The 21,250-nt window shown below is 41.1% G+C and overlaps 27 non-coding genes across 27 annotated transcripts; 9 read left to right on the forward strand and 18 right to left on the reverse strand.

Moving 5' to 3' along the window:
- Nucleotides 1-955: 955 nt before the first annotated feature.
- TRNAT-UGU (transfer RNA threonine (anticodon UGU)) lies at nt 956-1,027 on the reverse strand. The gene has a single exon. It is a non-coding gene; the product is annotated as a tRNA-Thr (tRNA).
- Nucleotides 1,028-1,616: 589 nt separating this feature from the next.
- Nucleotides 1,617-1,698, reverse strand: TRNAS-GCU (transfer RNA serine (anticodon GCU)). Its single transcript has one exon. It is a non-coding gene; the product is annotated as a tRNA-Ser (tRNA).
- A 289-nt stretch (nt 1,699-1,987) lies between these two features.
- On the forward strand, nt 1,988-2,082 carry TRNAI-UAU (transfer RNA isoleucine (anticodon UAU)). Its single transcript has 2 exons — nt 1,988-2,025; nt 2,047-2,082. It is a non-coding gene; the product is annotated as a tRNA-Ile (tRNA).
- A 1,216-nt stretch (nt 2,083-3,298) lies between these two features.
- Nucleotides 3,299-3,370, reverse strand: TRNAT-UGU (transfer RNA threonine (anticodon UGU)). The gene has a single exon. It is a non-coding gene; the product is annotated as a tRNA-Thr (tRNA).
- Nucleotides 3,371-3,959: 589 nt separating this feature from the next.
- TRNAS-GCU (transfer RNA serine (anticodon GCU)) lies at nt 3,960-4,041 on the reverse strand. The gene has a single exon. It is a non-coding gene; the product is annotated as a tRNA-Ser (tRNA).
- A 289-nt stretch (nt 4,042-4,330) lies between these two features.
- TRNAI-UAU (transfer RNA isoleucine (anticodon UAU)) lies at nt 4,331-4,425 on the forward strand. Its single transcript has 2 exons — nt 4,331-4,368; nt 4,390-4,425. It is a non-coding gene; the product is annotated as a tRNA-Ile (tRNA).
- Nucleotides 4,426-5,595: 1,170 nt separating this feature from the next.
- Nucleotides 5,596-5,667, reverse strand: TRNAT-UGU (transfer RNA threonine (anticodon UGU)). The gene has a single exon. It is a non-coding gene; the product is annotated as a tRNA-Thr (tRNA).
- A 589-nt stretch (nt 5,668-6,256) lies between these two features.
- Nucleotides 6,257-6,338, reverse strand: TRNAS-GCU (transfer RNA serine (anticodon GCU)). Its single transcript has one exon. It is a non-coding gene; the product is annotated as a tRNA-Ser (tRNA).
- A 289-nt stretch (nt 6,339-6,627) lies between these two features.
- On the forward strand, nt 6,628-6,722 carry TRNAI-UAU (transfer RNA isoleucine (anticodon UAU)). Its single transcript has 2 exons — nt 6,628-6,665; nt 6,687-6,722. It is a non-coding gene; the product is annotated as a tRNA-Ile (tRNA).
- Nucleotides 6,723-7,892: 1,170 nt separating this feature from the next.
- Nucleotides 7,893-7,964, reverse strand: TRNAT-UGU (transfer RNA threonine (anticodon UGU)). The gene has a single exon. It is a non-coding gene; the product is annotated as a tRNA-Thr (tRNA).
- A 589-nt stretch (nt 7,965-8,553) lies between these two features.
- On the reverse strand, nt 8,554-8,635 carry TRNAS-GCU (transfer RNA serine (anticodon GCU)). Its single transcript has one exon. It is a non-coding gene; the product is annotated as a tRNA-Ser (tRNA).
- Nucleotides 8,636-8,924: 289 nt separating this feature from the next.
- TRNAI-UAU (transfer RNA isoleucine (anticodon UAU)) lies at nt 8,925-9,019 on the forward strand. The gene is made up of 2 exons: nt 8,925-8,962; nt 8,984-9,019. It is a non-coding gene; the product is annotated as a tRNA-Ile (tRNA).
- A 1,156-nt stretch (nt 9,020-10,175) lies between these two features.
- On the reverse strand, nt 10,176-10,247 carry TRNAT-UGU (transfer RNA threonine (anticodon UGU)). Its single transcript has one exon. It is a non-coding gene; the product is annotated as a tRNA-Thr (tRNA).
- A 589-nt stretch (nt 10,248-10,836) lies between these two features.
- On the reverse strand, nt 10,837-10,918 carry TRNAS-GCU (transfer RNA serine (anticodon GCU)). The gene has a single exon. It is a non-coding gene; the product is annotated as a tRNA-Ser (tRNA).
- Nucleotides 10,919-11,207: 289 nt separating this feature from the next.
- Nucleotides 11,208-11,302, forward strand: TRNAI-UAU (transfer RNA isoleucine (anticodon UAU)). The gene is made up of 2 exons: nt 11,208-11,245; nt 11,267-11,302. It is a non-coding gene; the product is annotated as a tRNA-Ile (tRNA).
- Nucleotides 11,303-12,486: 1,184 nt separating this feature from the next.
- Nucleotides 12,487-12,558, reverse strand: TRNAT-UGU (transfer RNA threonine (anticodon UGU)). Its single transcript has one exon. It is a non-coding gene; the product is annotated as a tRNA-Thr (tRNA).
- Nucleotides 12,559-13,147: 589 nt separating this feature from the next.
- TRNAS-GCU (transfer RNA serine (anticodon GCU)) lies at nt 13,148-13,229 on the reverse strand. Its single transcript has one exon. It is a non-coding gene; the product is annotated as a tRNA-Ser (tRNA).
- Nucleotides 13,230-13,518: 289 nt separating this feature from the next.
- TRNAI-UAU (transfer RNA isoleucine (anticodon UAU)) lies at nt 13,519-13,613 on the forward strand. Its single transcript has 2 exons — nt 13,519-13,556; nt 13,578-13,613. It is a non-coding gene; the product is annotated as a tRNA-Ile (tRNA).
- A 1,202-nt stretch (nt 13,614-14,815) lies between these two features.
- On the reverse strand, nt 14,816-14,887 carry TRNAT-UGU (transfer RNA threonine (anticodon UGU)). The gene has a single exon. It is a non-coding gene; the product is annotated as a tRNA-Thr (tRNA).
- Nucleotides 14,888-15,476: 589 nt separating this feature from the next.
- Nucleotides 15,477-15,558, reverse strand: TRNAS-GCU (transfer RNA serine (anticodon GCU)). The gene has a single exon. It is a non-coding gene; the product is annotated as a tRNA-Ser (tRNA).
- A 289-nt stretch (nt 15,559-15,847) lies between these two features.
- Nucleotides 15,848-15,942, forward strand: TRNAI-UAU (transfer RNA isoleucine (anticodon UAU)). The gene is made up of 2 exons: nt 15,848-15,885; nt 15,907-15,942. It is a non-coding gene; the product is annotated as a tRNA-Ile (tRNA).
- A 1,170-nt stretch (nt 15,943-17,112) lies between these two features.
- TRNAT-UGU (transfer RNA threonine (anticodon UGU)) lies at nt 17,113-17,184 on the reverse strand. Its single transcript has one exon. It is a non-coding gene; the product is annotated as a tRNA-Thr (tRNA).
- A 589-nt stretch (nt 17,185-17,773) lies between these two features.
- TRNAS-GCU (transfer RNA serine (anticodon GCU)) lies at nt 17,774-17,855 on the reverse strand. The gene has a single exon. It is a non-coding gene; the product is annotated as a tRNA-Ser (tRNA).
- A 289-nt stretch (nt 17,856-18,144) lies between these two features.
- On the forward strand, nt 18,145-18,239 carry TRNAI-UAU (transfer RNA isoleucine (anticodon UAU)). Its single transcript has 2 exons — nt 18,145-18,182; nt 18,204-18,239. It is a non-coding gene; the product is annotated as a tRNA-Ile (tRNA).
- A 1,184-nt stretch (nt 18,240-19,423) lies between these two features.
- Nucleotides 19,424-19,495, reverse strand: TRNAT-UGU (transfer RNA threonine (anticodon UGU)). Its single transcript has one exon. It is a non-coding gene; the product is annotated as a tRNA-Thr (tRNA).
- Nucleotides 19,496-20,084: 589 nt separating this feature from the next.
- TRNAS-GCU (transfer RNA serine (anticodon GCU)) lies at nt 20,085-20,166 on the reverse strand. Its single transcript has one exon. It is a non-coding gene; the product is annotated as a tRNA-Ser (tRNA).
- Nucleotides 20,167-20,455: 289 nt separating this feature from the next.
- TRNAI-UAU (transfer RNA isoleucine (anticodon UAU)) lies at nt 20,456-20,550 on the forward strand. Its single transcript has 2 exons — nt 20,456-20,493; nt 20,515-20,550. It is a non-coding gene; the product is annotated as a tRNA-Ile (tRNA).
- The last annotated feature ends 700 nt before the right edge of the window (nt 20,551-21,250 follow it).

Genomic DNA, 21,250 nt, shown 5'->3' on the forward strand with positions numbered 1-21,250 from the left:
ACTTTTGTAGAATAATAAATATGATGAATACATTGTTGTCACGGGATAACCATAAACTGAGGAGCTGCAAACAGTGCTGTGTCAGCTACATACAATAAAATTTAACTCAAAGAAATATCAAAAGAAGAGCATCATCATATTAAAGTTTCTAGTCAACATAAGAGTTGCACCATAGCAGCTTATGGTGCTTTCTGCTCAGATTGTGCCTCCAATCCCACATTGACTTTTTTAGTTCTTTGCAATTTTAAAAAACAATTCCTGCTCAAAGCTAGCTTTTCAAAACCATTCAACCTAATACATTTATTTCTCTAACCTGTAAATGTGGTCCATGTTCTCTTTTCCTCATTCCCATCATGATACTCCCTTTCCAGAAACCAAGTTCACTTCTTTATCCAGCCCACCCATCCAAGGTCACCAAATCTATGAAGCAATTCTGCTTTTTCTCACATTCTCTCCATGTACAAGATACCTTGTATCAATTGAATGGACAGCAGGAGAGGTGAATATTTATGGTTAGTGGGGGTGGGGTTTTGAAGATTAACCTCATTTGACTAAGAGCCGGGGTATCTGGGAGAAAAAGTTTTTTAAGGGGGATGAAGTTCATATCTCCTTGGTGAAATTTCTAGAGCCTTATTTCATCCTTTCTGTGGATGCAGACTCAGTCGGAACAGACGTCCTAGTCCTCGCTCTGCCTTTCAAAGGAACTTTAACTATGCATGGCTTATTTGGCTTTGCCCGGCGGGGCTTGCCCGGCGGGGTGAGAATGGCGTTTGTCAGGCGTTCGTCAGGCGATCGGAAGGGGTGAGGCAATAGTTTATGGTTCAATGGTTTTCATGAAGTCTTCTTGATAAGATGAAAGATGGAAAGGGAAGCTTGTCAATAAGCAAACTTAAGACAAGGTGTGACTCCTAGAAAGAATGACTTAAAAACAACATACAGAAACACACATATAAAAAGACCCTGATGAGGCTTGAACTCATGACCCCTGGTTTACACGACCAGTGCTCTGCCACTGAGCTACAAGGCCGGTCTCCCTGCAGTTTGTAAATCGCAACATGTATTCTTACTGCGGTATGAAGATATCTATGATTTTGAGACTCTGTATGGAAATGCAGTTGCATTTGAATGTCTACATGCGTGCACAAATCGAAGAGCATGCTTAAGACACTTTTCTTGAAAGTAGGAAAAACTCCATTTTGATTTGAGAACATAAGAGTATTCACATTTATGACCATACTGAAAGCTCTAGTGAGTATGTCCGCAATCAGTGACAGATAGAGAACTCACTTATTAGAAGTGATCTGTCTCTGTGGGGCAGACAAATGTAAACACTCATACACTTGAGACGGCTGAAACTTTAGGAGTAAGAAATGCTTTCTTATCAGTCTATCTATCCAAACTGGTTGGAAGGCCAGGAGTGAGGAATAGGCAATCCTCTGGACACTTCATGAAAGATCTAATTTCAATTAAGCACAAAATACTTCCCTTTATTTGACATAAATGCCATAATGGAATAGTCAGTTGGGCCCTTCTAGTGGATTATGGCAGTGTCTTGAAAGAGAGTGTAATTGTACTACGAGACATGCTCACCTTCAAAAGAGTGTCTGATGGCTTTCCGACGAAGGTGGGATTCAAACCCACGCGTGCAGAGCACAATGGATTAGCAGTCCATCGCCTTAACCACTCGGCCACCTCGTCTGCCTTAGGGGCCTATATTTCATTTTTGGTGAAATTTTAACTATGTGCTAATTAAAAATAAGCATAAGTTTATCCTAGACTGTGTCAGAACGGCAAATGTATGGGGTGTTCAATAGACAGAGCACACGATATAGCAGAATTATCAAATCTATTCCATTTGGACTGTATTTTTATTGGTCATGATAACATGCTAGCATGTGAGTCGATCTTGCACAGTGAATAATGGAGCAGTGCAGTATCTACTTGGTTAGCACTAGATGGCTCAAATGGGGAGAAGTGAAAACAGAGAGCTCCAGTGGCGCAATCGGTTAGCGCGCGGTACTTATACAGCAGTACTTGCACTGAGCCATGCCGAGGTTGTGAGTTCGAGCCTCACCTAGAGCAGTTGATTGGTTTTCATAAACCATTTCACTAAAAGTAAAGATTAGACTCAGAATAAAGACGGCTCTTGCTAGAGAGTCTTAACTTCTTTTCAGGATCTGCGTGTCCGACTCCTCCAGGTGCCAAATATCACATATCCTATGCGATGCTCCTTATAAACATTCAATGATGTACCATCTTGCATAGCATGCAAACACCACATCAGTGCATTTAAAAATACTTTTGTAGAATAATAAATATGATGAATACATTGTTGTCACGGGATAACCATAAACTGAGGAGCTGCAAACAGTGCTGTGTCAGCTACATACAATAAAATTTAACTCAAAGAAATATCAAAAGAAGAGCATCATCATATTAAAGTTTCTAGTCAACATAAGAGTTGCACCATAGCAGCTTATGGTGCTTTCTGCTCAGATTGTGCCTCCAATCCCACATTGACTTTTTTAGTTCTTTGCAATTTTAAAAAACAATTCCTGCTCAAAGCTAGCTTTTCAAAACCATTCAACCTATTACATTTATTTCTCTAACCTGTGAATGTGGTCCATGTTCTCTTTTCCTCATTCCCATCATGATACTCCCTTTCCAGAAACCAAGTTCACTTCTTTATCCAGCCCACCCATCCAAGGTCACCAAATCTATGAAGCAATTCTGCTTTTTCTCACATTCTCTCCATGTACAAGATACCTTGTATCAATTGAATGGACAGCAGGAGAGGTGAATATTTATGGTTAGTGGGGGTGGGGTTTTGAAGATTAACCTCATTTGACTAAGAGCCGGGGTATCTGGGAGAAAAAGTATTTTAAGGGGGATGACGTTCATATCTCCTTGGTGAAATTTCTAGAGCCTTATTTCATCCTTTCTGTGGATGCAGACTCAGTCGGAACAGACGTCCTAGTCCTCGCTCTGCCTTTCAAAGGAACTTTAAATATGCATGGCTTATTTGGCTTTGCCCGGCAGGGCTTGCCCGGCAGGGCTTGCCCGGCGGGGTGAGAATGGCGTTTGGGGCTTGCCCGGCGGGGTGAGAATGGCGTTTGTCAGGCGTTCGTCAGGCGATCGGAAGGGGTGAGGCAATAGTTTATGGTTCAATGGTTTTCATGAAGTCTTCTTGATAAGATGAAAGATGGAAAGGGAAGCTTGTCAATAAGCAAACTTAAGACAAGGTGTGACTCCTAGAAAGAATGACTTGAAAACAACATACAGAAACACACATATAAAAAGGCCCTGATGAGGCTTGAACTCATGACCCCTGGTTTACAAGACCAGTGCTCTGCCACTGAGCTACAAGGATGGTCTGCCTGCAGTTTGTAAATCGCAACATGTATTCTTACTGCGGTATGAAGATATCTATGATTTTGAGACTCTGTATGGAAATGCAGTTGCATTTGAATGTCTACATGCGTGCACAAATCGAAGAGCATGCTTAAGACACTTTTCTTGAAAGTAGGAAAAACTCCATTTTGATTTGAGAACATAAGAGTATTCACATTTATGACCATACTGAAAGCTCTAGTGAGTATGTCCGCAATCAGTGACAGATAGAGAACTCACTTATTAGAAGTGATCTGTCTCTGTGGGGCAGACAAATGTAAACACTCATACACTTGAGACGGCTGAAACTTTAGGAGTAAGAAATGCTTTCTTATCAGTCTATCTATCCAAACTGGTTGGAAGGCCAGGAGTGAGGAATAGGCAATCCTCTGGACACTTCATGAAAGATCTAATTTCAATTAAGCACAAAATACTTCCCTTTATTTGACATAAATGCCATAATGGAATAGTCAGTTGGGCCCTTCTAGTGGATTATGGCAGTGTCTTGAAAGAGAGTGTAATTGTACTACGAGACATGCTCACCTTCAAAAGAGTGTCTGATGGCTTTCCGACGAAGGTGGGATTCGAACCCACGCGTGCAGAGCACAATGGATTAGCAGTCCATCGCCTTAACCACTCGGCCACCTCGTCTGCCTTGGGGGCCTATATTTCATTTTTGGTGAAATTCTAACTATGTGCTAATTAAAAATAAGCATAAGTTTATCCTAGACTGTGTCAGAACGGCAAATGTATGGGGTGTTCAATAGACAGAGCACACGATATAGCAGAATTATCAAATCTATTCCATTTGGACTGTATTTTTAATAGTCATGATAACATGCTAGCATGTGAGTCGATCTTGCACAGTGAATAATGGAGCAGTGCAGTATCTACTTGGTTAGCACTAGATGGCTCAAATGGGGAGAAATGAAAACAGTGAGCTCCAGTGGCGCAATCGGTTAGCGCGCGGTACTTATACAGCAGTACTTGCACTGAGCCATGCCGAGGTTGTGAGTTCGAGCCTCACCTGGAGCAGTTGATTGGTTTTCATAAACCATTTCACTAAAAGTAAAGATTAGACTCAGAATAAAGACGGCTCTTGCTAGAGAGTCTTAACTTCTTTTCAGGATCTGCGTGTCCGACTCCTCCAGGTGCCAAATATCACATATCCTATGCGATGCTCCTTATAAACATTCAATGATGTACCATCTTGCATAGTATGCAAACACCACATCAGTGCATTTAAAAATACTTTTGTAGAATAATAAATATGATGAATACATTGTTGTCACGGGATAACCATAAACTGAGGAGCTGCAAACAGTGCTGTGTCAGCTACATACAATAAAATTTAACTCAAAGAAATATCAAAAGAAGAGCATCATCATATTAAAGTTTCTAGTCAACATAAGAGTTGCACCATAGCAGCTTATGGTGCTTTCTGCTCAGATTGTGCCTCCAATCCCACATTGACTTTTTTAGTTCTTTGCAATTTTAAAAAACAATTCCTGCTCAAAGCTAGCTTTTCAAAACCATTCAACCTATTACATTTATTTCTCTAACCTGTGAATGTGGTCCATGTTCTCTTTTCCTCATTCCCATCATGATACTCCCTTTCCGGAAACCAAGTTCACTTCTTTATCCAGCCCACCCATCCAAGGTCACCAAATCTATGAAGCAATTCTGCTTTTTCTCACATTCTCTCCATGTACAAGATACCTTGTATCAATTGAATGGACAGCAGGAGAGGTGAATATTTATGGTTAGTGGGGGTGGGGGTTTGAAGATTAACCTCATTTGACTAAGAGCCGGGGTATCTGGGAGAAAAAGTATTTTAAGGGGGATGAAGTTCATATCTCCTTGGTGAAATTTCTAGAGCCTTATTTCATCCTTTCTGTGGATGCAGACTCAGTCGGAACAGACGTCCTAGTCCTCGCTCTGCCTTTCAAAGGAACTTTAAATATGCATGGCTTATTTGGCTTTGCCCGGCAGGGCTTGCCCGGCGGGGTGAGAATGGCGTTTGTCAGGCGTTCGTCAGGCGATCGGAAGGGGTGAGGCAATAGTTTATGGTTCAATGGTTTTCATGAAGTCTTCTTGATAAGATGAAAGATGGAAAGGGAAGCTTGTCAATAAGCAAACTTAAGACAAGGTGTGACTCCTAGAAAGAATGACTTGAAAACAACATACAGAAACACACATATAAAAAGGCCCTGATGAGGCTTGAACTCATGACCCCTGGTTTACAAGACCAGTGCTCTGCCACTGTGCTACAAGGCCAGTCTGCCTGCAGTTTGTAAATCGCAACATGTATTCTTACTGCGGTATGAAGATATCTATGATTTTGAGACTCTGTATGGAAATGCAGTTGCATTTGAATGTCTACATGCGTGCACAAATCGAAGAGCATGCTTAAGACACTTTTCTTGAAAGTAGGAAAAACTCCATTTCGATTTGAGAACATAAGAGTATTCACATTTATGACCATACTGAAAGCTCTAGTGAGTATGTCCGCAATCAGTGACAGATAGAGAACTCACTTATTAGAAGTGATCTGTCTCTGTGGGGCAGACAAATGTAAACACTCATACACTTGAGGCGGCTGAAACTTTAGGAGTAAGAAATGCTTTCTTATCAGTCTATCTATCCAAACTGGTTGGAAGGCCAGGAGTGAGGAATAGGCAATCCTCTGGACACTTCATGAAAGATCTAATTTCAATTAAGCACAAAATACTTCCCTTTATTTGACATAAATGCCATAATGGAATAGTCAGTTGGGCCCTTCTAGTGGATTATGGCAGTGTCTTGAAAGAGAGTGTAATTGTACTACGAGACATGCTCACCTTCAAAAGAGTGTCTGATGGCTTTCCGACGAAGGTGGGATTCGAACCCACGCGTGCAGAGCACAATGGATTAGCAGTCCATCGCCTTAACCACTCGGCCACCTCGTCTGCCTTGGGGGCCTATATTTCATTTTTGGTGAAATTCTAACTATGTGCTAATTAAAAATAAGCATAAGTTTATCCTAGACTGTGTCAGAACGGCAAATGTATGGGGTGTTCAATAGACAGAGCACACGATATAGCAGAATTATCAAATCTATTCCATTTGGACTGTATTTTTAATAGTCATGATAACATGCTAGCATGTGAATCGATCTTGCACAGTGAATAATGGAGCAGTGCAGTATCTACTTGGTTAGCACTAGATGGCTCAAATGGGGAGGAATGAAAACAGTGAGCTCCAGTGGCGCAATCGGTTAGCGCGCGGTACTTATACAGCAGTACTTGCACTGAGCCATGCCGAGGTTGTGAGTTCGAGCCTCACCTGGAGCAGTTGATTGGTTTTCATAAACCATTTCACTAAAAGTAAAGATTAGACTCAGAATAAAGACGGCTCTTGCTAGAGAGTCTTAACTTCTTTTCAGGATCTGCGTGTCCGACTCCTCCAGGTGCCAAATATCACATATCCTATGCGATGCTCCTTATAAACATTCAATGATGTACCATCTTGCATAGCATGCAAACACCACATCAGTGCATTTAAAAATACTTTTGTAGAATAATAAATATGATGAATACATTGTTGTCACGGGATAACCATAAACTGAGGAGCTGCAAACAGTGCTGTGTCAGCTACATACAATAAAATTTAACTCAAAGAAATATCAAAAGAAGAGCATCATCATATTAAAGTTTCTAGTCAACATAAGAGTTGCACCATAGCAGCTTATGGTGCTTTCTGCTCAGATTGTGCCTCCAATCCCACATTGACTTTTTTAGTTCTTTGCAATTTTAAAAAACAATTCCTGCTCAAAGCTAGCTTTTCAAAACCATTCAACCTATTACATTTATTTCTCTAACCTGTGAATGTGGTCCATGTTCTCTTTTCCTCATTCCCATCATGATACTCCCTTTCCGGAAACCAAGTTCACTTCTTTATCCAGCCCACCCATCCAAGGTCACCAAATCTATGAAGCAATTCTGCTTTTTCTCACATTCTCTCCATGTACAAGATACCTTGTATCAATTGAATGGACAGCAGGAGAGGTGAATATTTATGGTTAGTGGGGGTGGGGTTTTGAAGATTAACCTCATTTGACTAAGAGCCGGGGTATCTGGGAGAAAAAGTATTTTAAGGGGGATGAAGTTCATATCTCCTTGGTGAAATTTCTAGAGCCTTATTTCATCCTTTCTGTGGATGCAGACTCAGTCGGAACAGACGTCCTAGTCCTCGCTCTGCCTTTCAAAGGAACTTTAAATATGCATGGCTTATTTGGCTTTGCCCGGCAGGGCTTGCCCGGCGGGGTGAGAATGGCGTTTGTCAGGCGTTCGTCAGGCGATCGGAAGGGGTGAGGCAATAGTTTATGGTTCAATGGTTTTCATGAAGTCTTCTTGATAAGATGAAAGATGGAAAGGGAAGCTTGTCAATAAGCAAACTTAAGACAAGGTGTGACTCCTAGAAAGAATGACTTGAAAACAACATACAGAAACACACATATAAAAAGGCCCTGATGAGGCTTGAACTCATGACCCCTGGTTTACAAGACCAGTGCTCTGCCACTGTGCTACAAGGCCAGTCTGCCTGCAGTTTGTAAATCGCAACATGTATTCTTACTGCGGTATTAAGATATCTATGATTTTGAGACTCTGTATGGAAATGCAGTTGCATTTGAATGTCTACATGCGTGCACAAATCGAAGAGCATGCTTAAGACACTTTTCTTGAAAGTAGGAAAAACTCCATTTTGATTTGAGAACATAAGAGTATTCACATTTATGACCATACTGAAAGCTCTAGTGAGTATGTCCGCAATCAGTGACAGATAGAGAACTCACTTATTAGAAGTGATCTGTCTCTGTGGGGCAGACAAATGTAAACACTCATACACTTGAGACGGCTGAAACTTTAGGAGTAAGAAATGCTTTCTTATCAGTCTATCTATCCAAACTGGTTGGAAGGCCAGGAGTGAGGAATAGGCAATCCTCTGGACACTTCATGAAAGATCTAATTTCAATTAAGCACAAAATACTACCCTTTATTTGACATAAATGCCATAATGGAATAGTCAGTTGGGCCCTTCTAGTGGATTATGGCAGTGTCTTGAAAGAGAGTGTAATTGTACTACGAGACATGCTCACCTTCAAAAGAGTGTCTGATGGCTTTCCGACGAAGGTGGGATTCGAACCAACGCGTGCAGAGCACAATGGATTAGCAGTCCATCGCCTTAACCACTCGGCCACCTCGTCTGCCTTAGGAGCCTATATTTCATCTTTGGTGAAATTCTAACTATGTGCTAATTAAAAATAAGCATAAGTTTATCCTAGACTGTGTCAGAACGGCAAATGTATGGGGTGTTCAATAGACAGAGCACACGATATAGCAGAATTATCAAATCAATTCCATTTGGACTGTATTTTTAATAGTCATGATAACATGCTAGCATGTGAGTCGATCTTGCACAGTGAATAATGGAGCAGTGCAGTATCTACTTGGTTAGCACTAGATGGCTCAAATGGGGAGAAATGAAAACAGTGAGCTCCAGTGGCGCAATCGGTTAGCGCGCGGTACTTATACAGCAGTACTTGCACTGAGCCATGCCGAGGTTTTGAGTTCGAGCCTCACCTGGAGCAGTTGATTGGTTTTCATAAACCATTTCACTAAAAGTAAAGTTTAGACTCAGAATAAAGACGGCTCTTGCTATAGAGTCTTAACTTCTTTTCAGGATCTGCGTGTCCGACTCCTCCAGGTGCCAAATATCACATATCCTATGCGATGCTCCTTATAAACATTCAATGATGTACCATCTTGCATAGCATGCAAACACCACATCAGTGCATTTAAAAATACTTTTGTAGAATAATAAATATGATGAATACATTGTTGTCACGGGATAACCATAAACTGAGGAGCTGCAAACAGTGCTGTGTCAGCTACATACAATAAAATTTAACTCAAAGAAATATCAAAAGAAGAGCATCATCATATTAAAGTTTCTAGTCAACATAAGAGTTGCACCATAGCAGCTTATGGTGCTTTCTGCTCAGATTGTGCCTCCAATCCCACATTGACTTTTTTAGTTCTTTGCAATTTTAAAAAACAATTCCTGCTCAAAGCTAGCTTTTCAAAACCATTCAACCTATTACATTTATTTCTCTAACCTGTAAATGTGGTCCATGTTCTCTTTTCCTCATTCCCATCATGATACTCCCTTTCCAGAAACCAAGTTCACTTCTTTATCCAGCCCACCCATCCAAGGTCACCAAATCTATGAAGCAATTCTGCTTTTTCTCACATTCTCTCCATGTACAAGATACCTTGTATCAATTGAATGGACAGCAGGAGAGGTGAATATTTATGGTTAGTGGGGGTGGGGTTTTGAAGATTAACCTCATTTGACTAAGAGCCGGGGTATCTGGGAGAAAAAGTATTTTAAGGGGGATGAAGTTCATATCTCCTTGGTGAAATTTCTAGAGCCTTATTTCATCCTTTCTGTGGATGCAGACTCAGTCGGAACAGACGTCCTAGTCCTCGCTCTGCCTTTCAAAGGAACTTTAAATATGCATGGCTTATTTGGCTTTGCCCGGCGGGGTGAGAATGGCGTTTGTCAGGCGTTCGTCAGGCGATCGGAAGGGGTGAGGCAATAGTTTATGGTTCAATGGTTTTCATGAAGTCTTCTTGATAAGATGAAAGATGGAAAGGGAAGCTTGTCAATAAGCAAACTTAAGACAAGGTGTGACTCCTAGAAAGAATGACTTAAAAACAACATACAGAAACACACATATAAAAAGACCCTGATGAGGCTTGAACTCATGACCCCTGGTTTACAAGACCAGTGCTCTGCCACTGAGCTACAAGGCCGGTCTGCCTGCAGTTTGTAAATCGCAACATGTATTCTTACTGCGGTATGAAGATATCTATGATTTTGAGACTCTGTATGGAAATGCAGTTGCATTTGAATGTCTACATGCGTGCACAAATCGAAGAGCATGCTTAAGACACTTTTCTTGAAAGTAGGAAAAACTCCATTTTGATTTGAGAACATAAGAGTATTCACATTTATGACCATACTGAAAGCTCTAGTGAGTATGTCCGCAATCAGTGACAGATAGAGAACTCACTTATTAGAAGTGATCTGTCTCTGTGGGGCAGACAAATGTAAACACTCATACACTTGAGACGGCTGAAACTTTAGGAGTAAGAAATGCTTTCTTATCAGTCTATCTATCCAAACTGGTTGGAAGGCCAGGAGTGAGGAATAGGCAATCCTCTGGACACTTCATGAAAGATCTAATTTCAATTAAGCACAAAATACTTCCCTTTATTTGACATAAATGCCATAATGGAATAGTCAGTTGGGCCCTTCTAGTGGATTATGGCAGTGTCTTGAAAGAGAGTGTAATTGTACTACGAGACATGCTCACCTTCAAAAGAGTGTCTGATGGCTTTCCGACGAAGGTGGGCTTCGAACCCACGCGTGCAGAGCACAATGGATTAGCAGTCCATCGCCTTAACCACTCGGCCACCTCGTCTGCCTTAGGGGCCTATATTTCATTTTTGGTGAAATTTTAACTATGTGCTAATTAAAAATAAGCATAAGTTTATCCTAGACTGTGTCAGAACGGCAAATGTATGGGGTGTTCAATAGACAGAGCACACGATATAGCAGAATTATCAACTCTATTCCATTTGGACTGTATTTTTATTGGTCATGATAACATGCTAGCATTTGAGTCGATCTTGCACAGTGAATAATGGAGCAGTGCAGTATCTACTTGGTTAGCACTAGATGGCTCAAATGGGGAGAAGTGAAAACAGTGAGCTCCAGTGGCGCAATCGGTTAGCGCGCGGTACTTATACAGCAGTACTTGCACTGAGCCATGCCGAGGTTGTGAGTTCGAGCCTCACCTGGAGCAGTTGATTGGTTTTCATAAACCATTTCACTAAAAGTAAAGATTAGACTCAGAATAAAGACGGCTCTTGCTAGAGAGTCTTAACTTCTTTTCAGGATCTGCGTGTCCGACTCCTCCAGGTGCCAAATATCACATATCCTATGCGATGCTCCTTATAAACATTCAATGATGTACCATCTTGCATAGCATGCAAACACCACATCAGTGCATTTAAAAATACTTTTGTAGAATAATAAATATGATGAATACATTGTTGTCACGGGATAACCATAAACTGAGGAGCTGCAAACAGTGCTGTGTCAGCTACATACAATAAAATTTAACTCAAAGAAATATCAAAAGAAGAGCATCATCATATTAAAGTTTCTAGTCAACATAAGAGTTGCACCATAGCAGCTTATGGTGCTTTCTGCTCAGATTGTGCCTCCAATCCCACATTGACTTTTTTAGTTCTTTGCAATTTTAAAAAACAATTCCTGCTCAAAGCTAGCTTTTCAAAACCATTCAACCTATTACATTTATTTCTCTAACCTGTGAATGTGGTCCATGTTCTCTTTTCCTCATTCCCATCATGATACTCCCTTTCCAGAAACCAAGTTCACTTCTTTATCCAGCCCACCCATCCAAGGTCACCAAATCTATGAAGCAATTCTGCTTTTTCTCACATTCTCTCCATGTACAAGATACCTTGTATCAATTGAATGGACAGCAGGAGAGGTGAATATTTATGGTTAGTGGGGGTGGGGTTTTGAAGATTAACCTCATTTGACTAAGAGCCGGGGTATCTGGGAGAAAAAGTATTTTAAGGGGGATGAAGTTCATATCTCCTTGGTGAAATTTCTAGAGCCTTATTTCATCCTTTCTGTGGATGCAGACTCAGTCGGAACAGACGTCCTAGTCCTCGCTCTGCCTTTCAAAGGAACTTTAAATATGCATGGCTTATTTGGCTTTGCCCGGCAGGGCTTGCCCGGCAGGGCTTGCCCGGCGGGGTGAGAATGGCGTTTGTCAGGCGTTCGTCAGGCGATCGGAAGGGGTGAGGCAATAGTTTATGGTTCAATGGTTTTCATGAAGTCTTCTTGATAAGATGAAAGATGGAAAGGGAAGCTTGTCAATAAGCAAACTTAAGACAAGGTGTGACTCCTAGAAAGAATGACTTAAAAACAACATACAGAAACACACATATAAAAAGACCCTGATGAGGCTTGAACTCATGACCCCTGGTTTACAAGACCAGTGCTCTGCCACTGAGCTACAAGGCCGGTCTGCCTGCAGTTTGTAAATCGCAACATGTATTCTTACTGCGGTATGAAGATATCTATGATTTTGAGACTCTGTATGGAAATGCAGTTGCATTTGAATGTCTACATGCGTGCACAAATCGAAGAGCATGCTTAAGACACTTTTCTTGAAAGTAGGAAAAACTCCATTTTGATTTGAGAACATAAGAGTATTCACATTTATGACCATACTGAAAGCTCTAGTGAGTATGTCCGCAATCAGTGACAGATAGAGAACTCACTTATTAGAAGTGATCTGTCTCTGTGGGGCAGACAAATGTAAACACTCATACACTTGAGACGGCTGAAACTTTAGGAGTAAGAAATGCTTTCTTATCAGTCTATCTATCCAAACTGGTTGGAAGGCCAGGAGTGAGGAATAGGCAATCCTCTGGACACTTCATGAAAGATCTAATTTCAATTAAGCCCAAAATACTTCCCTTTATTTGACATAAATGCCATAATGGAATAGTCAGTTGGGCCCTTCTAGTGGATTATGGCAGTGTCTTGAAAGAGAGTGTAATTGTACTACGAGACATGCTCACCTTCAAAAGAGTGTCTGATGGCTTTCCGACGAAGGTGGGCTTCGAACCCACGCGTGCAGAGCACAATGGATTAGCAGTCCATCGCCTTAACCACTCGGCCACCTCGTCTGCCTTAGGGGCCTATATTTCATTTTTGGTGAAATTTTAACTATGTGCTAATTAAAAATAAGCATAAGTTTATCCTAGACTGTGTCAGAACGGCAAATGTATGGGGTGTTCAATAGACAGAGCACACGATATAGCAGAATTATCAACTCTATTCCATTTGGACTGTATTTTTATTGGTCATGATAACATGCTAGCATTTGAGTCGATCTTGCACAGTGAATAATGGAGCAGTGCAGTATCTACTTGGTTAGCACTAGATGGCTCAAATGGGGAGAAGTGAAAACAGTGAGCTCCAGTGGCGCAATCGGTTAGCGCGCGGTACTTATACAGCAGTACTTGCACTGAGCCATGCCGAGGTTGTGAGTTCGAGCCTCACCTGGAGCAGTTGATTGGTTTTCATAAACCATTTCACTAAAAGTAAAGATTAGACTCAGAATAAAGACGGCTCTTGCTAGAGAGTCTTAACTTCTTTTCAGGATCTGCGTGTCCGACTCCTCCAGGTGCCAAATATCACATATCCTATGCGATGCTCCTTATAAACATTCAATGATGTACCATCTTGCATAGCATGCAAACACCACATCAGTGCATTTAAAAATACTTTTGTAGAATAATAAATATGATGAATACATTGTTGTCACGGGATAACCATAAACTGAGGAGCTGCAAACAGTGCTGTGTCAGCTACATACAATAAAATTTAACTCAAAGAAATATCAAAAGAAGAGCATCATCATATTAAAGTTTCTAGTCAACATAAGAGTTGCACCATAGCAGCTTATGGTGCTTTCTGCTCAGATTGTGCCTCCAATCCCACATTGACTTTTTTAGTTCTTTGCAATTTTAAAAAACAATTCCTGCTCAAAGCTAGCTTTTCAAAACCATTCAACCTATTACATTTATTTCTCTAACCTGTGAATGTGGTCCATGTTCTCTTTTCCTCATTCCCATCATGATACTCCCTTTCCAGAAACCAAGTTCACTTCTTTATCCAGCCCACCCATCCAAGGTCACCAAATCTATGAAGCAATTCTGCTTTTTCTCACATTCTCTCCATGTACAAGATACCTTGTATCAATTGAATGGACAGCAGGAGAGGTGAATATTTATGGTTAGTGGGGGTGGGGTTTTGAAGATTAACCTCATTTGACTAAGAGCCGGGGTATCTGGGAGAAAAAGTATTTTAAGGGGGATGAAGTTCATATCTCCTTGGTGAAATTTCTAGAGCCTTATTTCATCCTTTCTGTGGATGCAGACTCAGTCGGAACAGACGTCCTAGTCCTCGCTCTGCCTTTCAAAGGAACTTTAAATATGCATGGCTTATTTGGCTTTGCCCGGCAGGGCTTGCCCGGCGGGGTGAGAATGGCGTTTGGGGCTTGCCCGGCGGGGTGAGAATGGCGTTTGTCAGGCGTTCGTCAGGCGATCGGAAGGGGTGAGGCAATAGTTTATGGTTCAATGGTTTTCATGAAGTCTTCTTGATAAGATGAAAGATGGAAAGGGAAGCTTGTCAATAAGCAAACTTAAGACAAGGTGTGACTCCTAGAAAGAATGACTTGAAAACAACATACAGAAACACACATATAAAAAGGCCCTGATGAGGCTTGAACTCATGACCCCTGGTTTACAAGACCAGTGCTCTGCCACTGAGCTACAAGGATGGTCTGCCTGCAGTTTGTAAATCGCAACATGTATTCTTACTGCGGTATGAAGATATCTATGATTTTGAGACTCTGTATGGAAATGCAGTTGCATTTGAATGTCTACATGCGTGCACAAATCGAAGAGCATGCTTAAGACACTTTTCTTGAAAGTAGGAAAAACTCCATTTTGATTTGAGAACATAAGAGTATTCACATTTATGACCATACTGAAAGCTCTAGTGAGTATGTCCGCAATCAGTGACAGATAGAGAACTCACTTATTAGAAGTGATCTGTCTCTGTGGGGCAGACAAATGTAAACACTCATACACTTGAGACGGCTGAAACTTTAGGAGTAAGAAATGCTTTCTTATCAGTCTATCTATCCAAACTGGTTGGAAGGCCAGGAGTGAGGAATAGGCAATCCCCTGGACACTTCATGAAAGATCTAATTTCAATTAAGCACAAAATACTTCCCTTTATTTGACATAAATGCCATAATGGAATAGTCAGTTGGGCCCTTCTAGTGGATTATGGCAGTGTCTTGAAAGAGAGTGTAATTGTACTACGAGACATGCTCACCTTCAAAAGAGTGTCTGATGGCTTTCCGACGAAGGTGGGATTCGAACCCACGCGTGCAGAGCACAATGGATTAGCAGTCCATCGCCTTAACCACTCGGCCACCTCGTCTGCCTTGGGGGCCTATATTTCATTTTTGGTGAAATTCTAACTATGTGCTAATTAAAAATAAGCATAAGTTTATCCTAGACTGTGTCAGAACGGCAAATGTATGGGGTGTTCAATAGACAGAGCACACGATATAGCAGAATTATCAAATCTATTCCATTTGGACTGTATTTTTAATTGTCATGATAACATGCTAGCATGTGAGTCGATCTTGCACAGTGAATAATGGAGCAGTGCAGTATCTACTTGGTTAGCACTAGATGGCTCAAATGGGGAGAAATGAAAACAGTGAGCTCCAGTGGCACAATCGGTTAGCGCGCGGTACTTATACAGCAGTACTTGCACTGAGCCATGCTGAGGTTGTGAGTTCGAGCCTCACCTGGAGCAGTTGATTGGTTTTCATAAACCATTTCACTAAAAGTAAAGATTAGACTCAGAATAAAGACGGCTCTTGCTAGAGAGTCTTAACTTCTTTTCAGGATCTGCGTGTCCGACTCCTCCAGGTGCCAAATATCACATATCCTATGCGATGCTCCTTATAAACATTCAATGATGTACCATCTTGCATAGCATGCAAACACCACATCAGTGCATTTAAAAATACTTTTGTAGAATAATAAATATGATGAATACATTGTTGTCACGGGATAACCATAAACTGAGGAGCTGCAAACAGTGCTGTGTCAGCTACATACAATAAAATTTAACTCAAAGAAATATCAAAAGAAGAGCATCATCATATTAAAGTTTCTAGTCAACATAAGAGTTGCACCATAGCAGCTTATGGTGCTTTCTGCTCAGATTGTGCCTCCAATCCCACATTGACTTTTTTAGTTCTTTGCAATTTTAAAAAACAAATCCTGCTCAAAGCTAGCTTTTCAAAACCATTCAACCTATTACATTTATTTCTCTAACCTGTGAATGTGGTCCATGTTCTCTTTTCCTCATTCCCATCATGATACTCCCTTTCCGGAAACCAAGTTCACTTCTTTATCCAGCCCACCCATCCAAGGTCACCAAATCTATGAAGCAATTCTGCTTTTTCTCACATTCTCTCCATGTACAAGATACCTTGTATCAATTGAATGGACAGCAGGAGAGGTGAATATTTATGGTTAGTGGGGGTGGGGGTTTGAAGATTAACCTCATTTGACTAAGAGCCGGGGTATCTGGGAGAAAAAGTATTTTAAGGGGGATGAAGTTCATATCTCCTTGGTGAAATTTCTAGAGCCTTATTTCATCCTTTCTGTGGATGCAGACTCAGTCGGAACAGACGTCCTAGTCCTCGCTCTGCCTTTCAAAGGAACTTTAAATATGCATGGCTTATTTGGCTTTGCCCGGCGGGGCTTGCCCGGCGGGGTGAGAATGGCGTTTGTCAGGCGTTCGTCAGGCGATCGGAAGGGGTGAGGCAATAGTTTATGGTTCAATGGTTTTCATGAAGTCTTCTTGATAAGATGAAAGATGGAAAGGGAAGCTTGTCAATAAGCAAACTTAAGACAAGGTGTGACTCCTAGAAAGAATGACTTAAAAACAACATACAGAAACACACATATAAAAAGACCCTGATGAGGCTTGAACTCATGACCCCTGGTTTACAAGACCAGTGCTCTGCCACTGAGCTACAAGGCCGGTCTGCCTGCAGTTTGTAAATCGCAACATGTATTCTTACTGCGGTATGAAGATATCTATGATTTTGAGACTCTGTATGGAAATGCAGTTGCATTTGAATGTCTACATGCGTGCACAAATCGAAGAGCATGCTTAAGACACTTTTCTTGAAAGTAGGAAAAACTCCATTTTGATTTGAGAACATAAGAGTATTCACATTTATGACCATACTGAAAGCTCTAGTGAGTATGTCCGCAATCAGTGACAGATAGAGAACTCACTTATTAGAAGTGATCTGTCTCTGTGGGGCAGACAAATGTAAACACTCATACACTTGAGACGGCTGAAACTTTAGGAGTAAGAAATGCTTTCTTATCAGTCTATCTATCCAAACTGGTTGGAAGGCCAGGAGTGAGGAATAGGCAATCCTCTGGACACTTCATGAAAGATCTAATTTCAATTAAGCACAAAATACTTCCCTTTATTTGACATAAATGCCATAATGGAATAGTCAGTTGGGCCCTTCTAGTGGATTATGGCAGTGTCTTGAAAGAGAGTGTAATTGTACTACGAGACATGCTCACCTTCAAAAGAGTGTCTGATGGCTTTCCGACGAAGGTGGGCTTCGAACCCACGCGTGCAGAGCACAATGGATTAGCAGTCCATCGCCTTAACCACTCGGCCACCTCGTCTGCCTTAGGGGCCTATATTTCATTTTTGGTGAAATTTTAACTATGTGCTAATTAAAAATAAGCATAAGTTTATCCTAGACTGTGTCAGAACGGCAAATGTATGGGGTGTTCAATAGACAGAGCACACGATATAGCAGAATTATCAACTCTATTCCATTTGGACTGTATTTTTATTGGTCATGATAACATGCTAGCATTTGAGTCGATCTTGCACAGTGAATAATGGAGCAGTGCAGTATCTACTTGGTTAGCACTAGATGGCTCAAATGGGGAGAAGTGAAAACAGTGAGCTCCAGTGGCGCAATCGGTTAGCGCGCGGTACTTATACAGCAGTACTTGCACTGAGCCATGCCGAGGTTGTGAGTTCGAGCCTCACCTGGAGCAGTTGATTGGTTTTCATAAACCATTTCACTAAAAGTAAAGATTAGACTCAGAATAAAGACGGCTCTTGCTAGAGAGTCTTAACTTCTTTTCAGGATCTGCGTGTCCGACTCCTCCAGGTGCCAAATATCACATATCCTATGCGATGCTCCTTATAAACATTCAATGATGTACCATCTTGCATAGCATGCAAACACCACATCAGTGCATTTAAAAATACTTTTGTAGAATAATAAATATGATGAATACATTGTTGTCACGGGATAACCATAAACTGAGGAGCTGCAAACAGTGCTGTGTCAGCTACATACAATAAAATTTAACTCAAAGAAATATCAAAAGAAGAGCATCATCATATTAAAGTTTCTAGTCAACATAAGAGTTGCACCATAGCAGCTTATGGTGCTTTCTGCTCAGATTGTGCCTCCAATCCCACATTGACTTTTTTAGTTCTTTGCAATTTTAAAAAACAATTCCTGCTCAAAGCTAGCTTTTCAAAACCATTCAACCTATTACATTTATTTCTCTAACCTGTGAATGTGGTCCATGTTCTCTTTTCCTCATTCCCATCATGATACTCCCTTTCCAGAAACCAAGTTCACTTCTTTATCCAGCCCACCCATCCAAGGTCACCAAATCTATGAAGCAATTCTGCTTTTTCTCACATTCTCTCCATGTACAAGATACCTTGTATCAATTGAATGGACAGCAGGAGAGGTGAATATTTATGGTTAGTGGGGGTGGGGTTTTGAAGATTAACCTCATTTGACTAAGAGCCGGGGTATCTGGGAGAAAAAGTATTTTAAGGGGGATGAAGTTCATATCTCCTTGGTGAAATTTCTAGAGCCTTATTTCATCCTTTCTGTGGATGCAGACTCAGTCGGAACAGACGTCCTAGTCCTCGCTCTGCCTTTCAAAGGAACTTTAAATATGCATGGCTTATTTGGCTTTGCCCGGCAGGGCTTGCCCGGCAGGGCTTGCCCGGCGGGGTGAGAATGGCGTTTGTCAGGCGTTCGTCAGGCGATCGGAAGGGGTGAGGCAATAGTTTATGGTTCAATGGTTTTCATGAAGTCTTCTTGATAAGATGAAAGATGGAAAGGGAAGCTTGTCAATAAGCAAACTTAAGACAAGGTGTGACTCCTAGAAAGAATGACTTAAAAACAACATACAGAAACACACATATAAAAAGACCCTGATGAGGCTTGAACTCATGACCCCTGGTTTACAAGACCAGTGCTCTGCCACTGAGCTACAAGGCCGGTCTGCCTGCAGTTTGTAAATCGCAACATGTATTCTTACTGCGGTATGAAGATATCTATGATTTTGAGACTCTGTATGGAAATGCAGTTGCATTTGAATGTCTACATGCGTGCACAAATCGAAGAGCATGCTTAAGACACTTTTCTTGAAAGTAGGAAAAACTCCATTTTGATTTGAGAACATAAGAGTATTCACATTTATGACCATACTGAAAGCTCTAGTGAGTATGTCCGCAATCAGTGACAGATAGAGAACTCACTTATTAGAAGTGATCTGTCTCTGTGGGGCAGACAAATGTAAACACTCATACACTTGAGACGGCTGAAACTTTAGGAGTAAGAAATGCTTTCTTATCAGTCTATCTATCCAAACTGGTTGGAAGGCCAGGAGTGAGGAATAGGCAATCCTCTGGACACTTCATGAAAGATCTAATTTCAATTAAGCACAAAATACTTCCCTTTATTTGACATAAATGCCATAATGGAATAGTCAGTTGGGCCCTTCTAGTGGATTATGGCAGTGTCTTGAAAGAGAGTGTAATTGTACTACGAGACATGCTCACCTTCAAAAGAGTGTCTGATGGCTTTCCGACGAAGGTGGGCTTCGAACCCACGTGTGCAGAGCACAATGGATTAGCAGTCCATCGCCTTAACCACTCGGCCACCTCGTCTGCCTTAGGGGCCTATATTTCATTTTTGGTGAAATTTTAACTATGTGCTAATTAAAAATAAGCATAAGTTTATCCTAGACTGTGTCAGAACGGCAAATGTATGGGGTGTTCAATAGACAGAGCACACGATATAGCAGAATTATCAACTCTATTCCATTTGGACTGTATTTTTATTGGTCATGATAACATGCTAGCATTTGAGTCGATCTTGCACAGTGAATAATGGAGCAGTGCAGTATCTACTTGGTTAGCACTAGATGGCTCAAATGGGGAGAAGTGAAAACAGTGAGCTCCAGTGGCGCAATCGGTTAGCGCGCGGTACTTATACAGCAGTACTTGCACTGAGCCATGCCGAGGTTGTGAGTTCGAGCCTCACCTGGAGCAGTTGATTGGTTTTCATAAACCATTTCACTAAAAGTAAAGATTAGACTCAGAATAAAGACGGCTCTTGCTAGAGAGTCTTAACTTCTTTTCAGGATCTGCGTGTCCGACTCCTCCAGGTGCCAAATATCACATATCCTATGCGATGCTCCTTATAAACATTCAATGATGTACCATCTTGCATAGCATGCAAACACCACATCAGTGCATTTAAAAATACTTTTGTAGAATAATAAATATGATGAATACATTGTTGTCACGGGATAACCATAAACTGAGGAGCTGCAAACAGTGCTGTGTCAGCTACATACAATAAAATTTAACTCAAAGAAATATCAAAAGAAGAGCATCATCATATTAAAGTTTCTAGTCAACATAAGAGTTGCACCATAGCAGCTTATGGTGCTTTCTGCTCAGATTGTGCCTCCAATCCCACATTGACTTTTTTAGTTCTTTGCAATTTTAAAAAACAATTCCTGCTCAAAGCTAGCTTTTCAAAACCATTCAACCTATTACATTTATTTCTCTAACCTGTGAATGTGGTCCATGTTCTCTTTTCCTCATTCCCATCATGATACTCCCTTTCCAGAAACCAAGTTCACTTCTTTATCCAGCCCACCCATCCAAGGTCACCAAATCTATGAAGCAATTCTGCTTTTTCTCACATTCTCTCCATGTACAAGATACCTTGTATCAATTGAAT

This window comes from Lissotriton vulgaris, unplaced genomic scaffold (assembly GCF_964263255.1).
Source record: "Lissotriton vulgaris unplaced genomic scaffold, aLisVul1.2 SCAFFOLD_1673, whole genome shotgun sequence".
NCBI lineage: Eukaryota > Metazoa > Chordata > Amphibia > Caudata > Salamandridae > Lissotriton > Lissotriton vulgaris.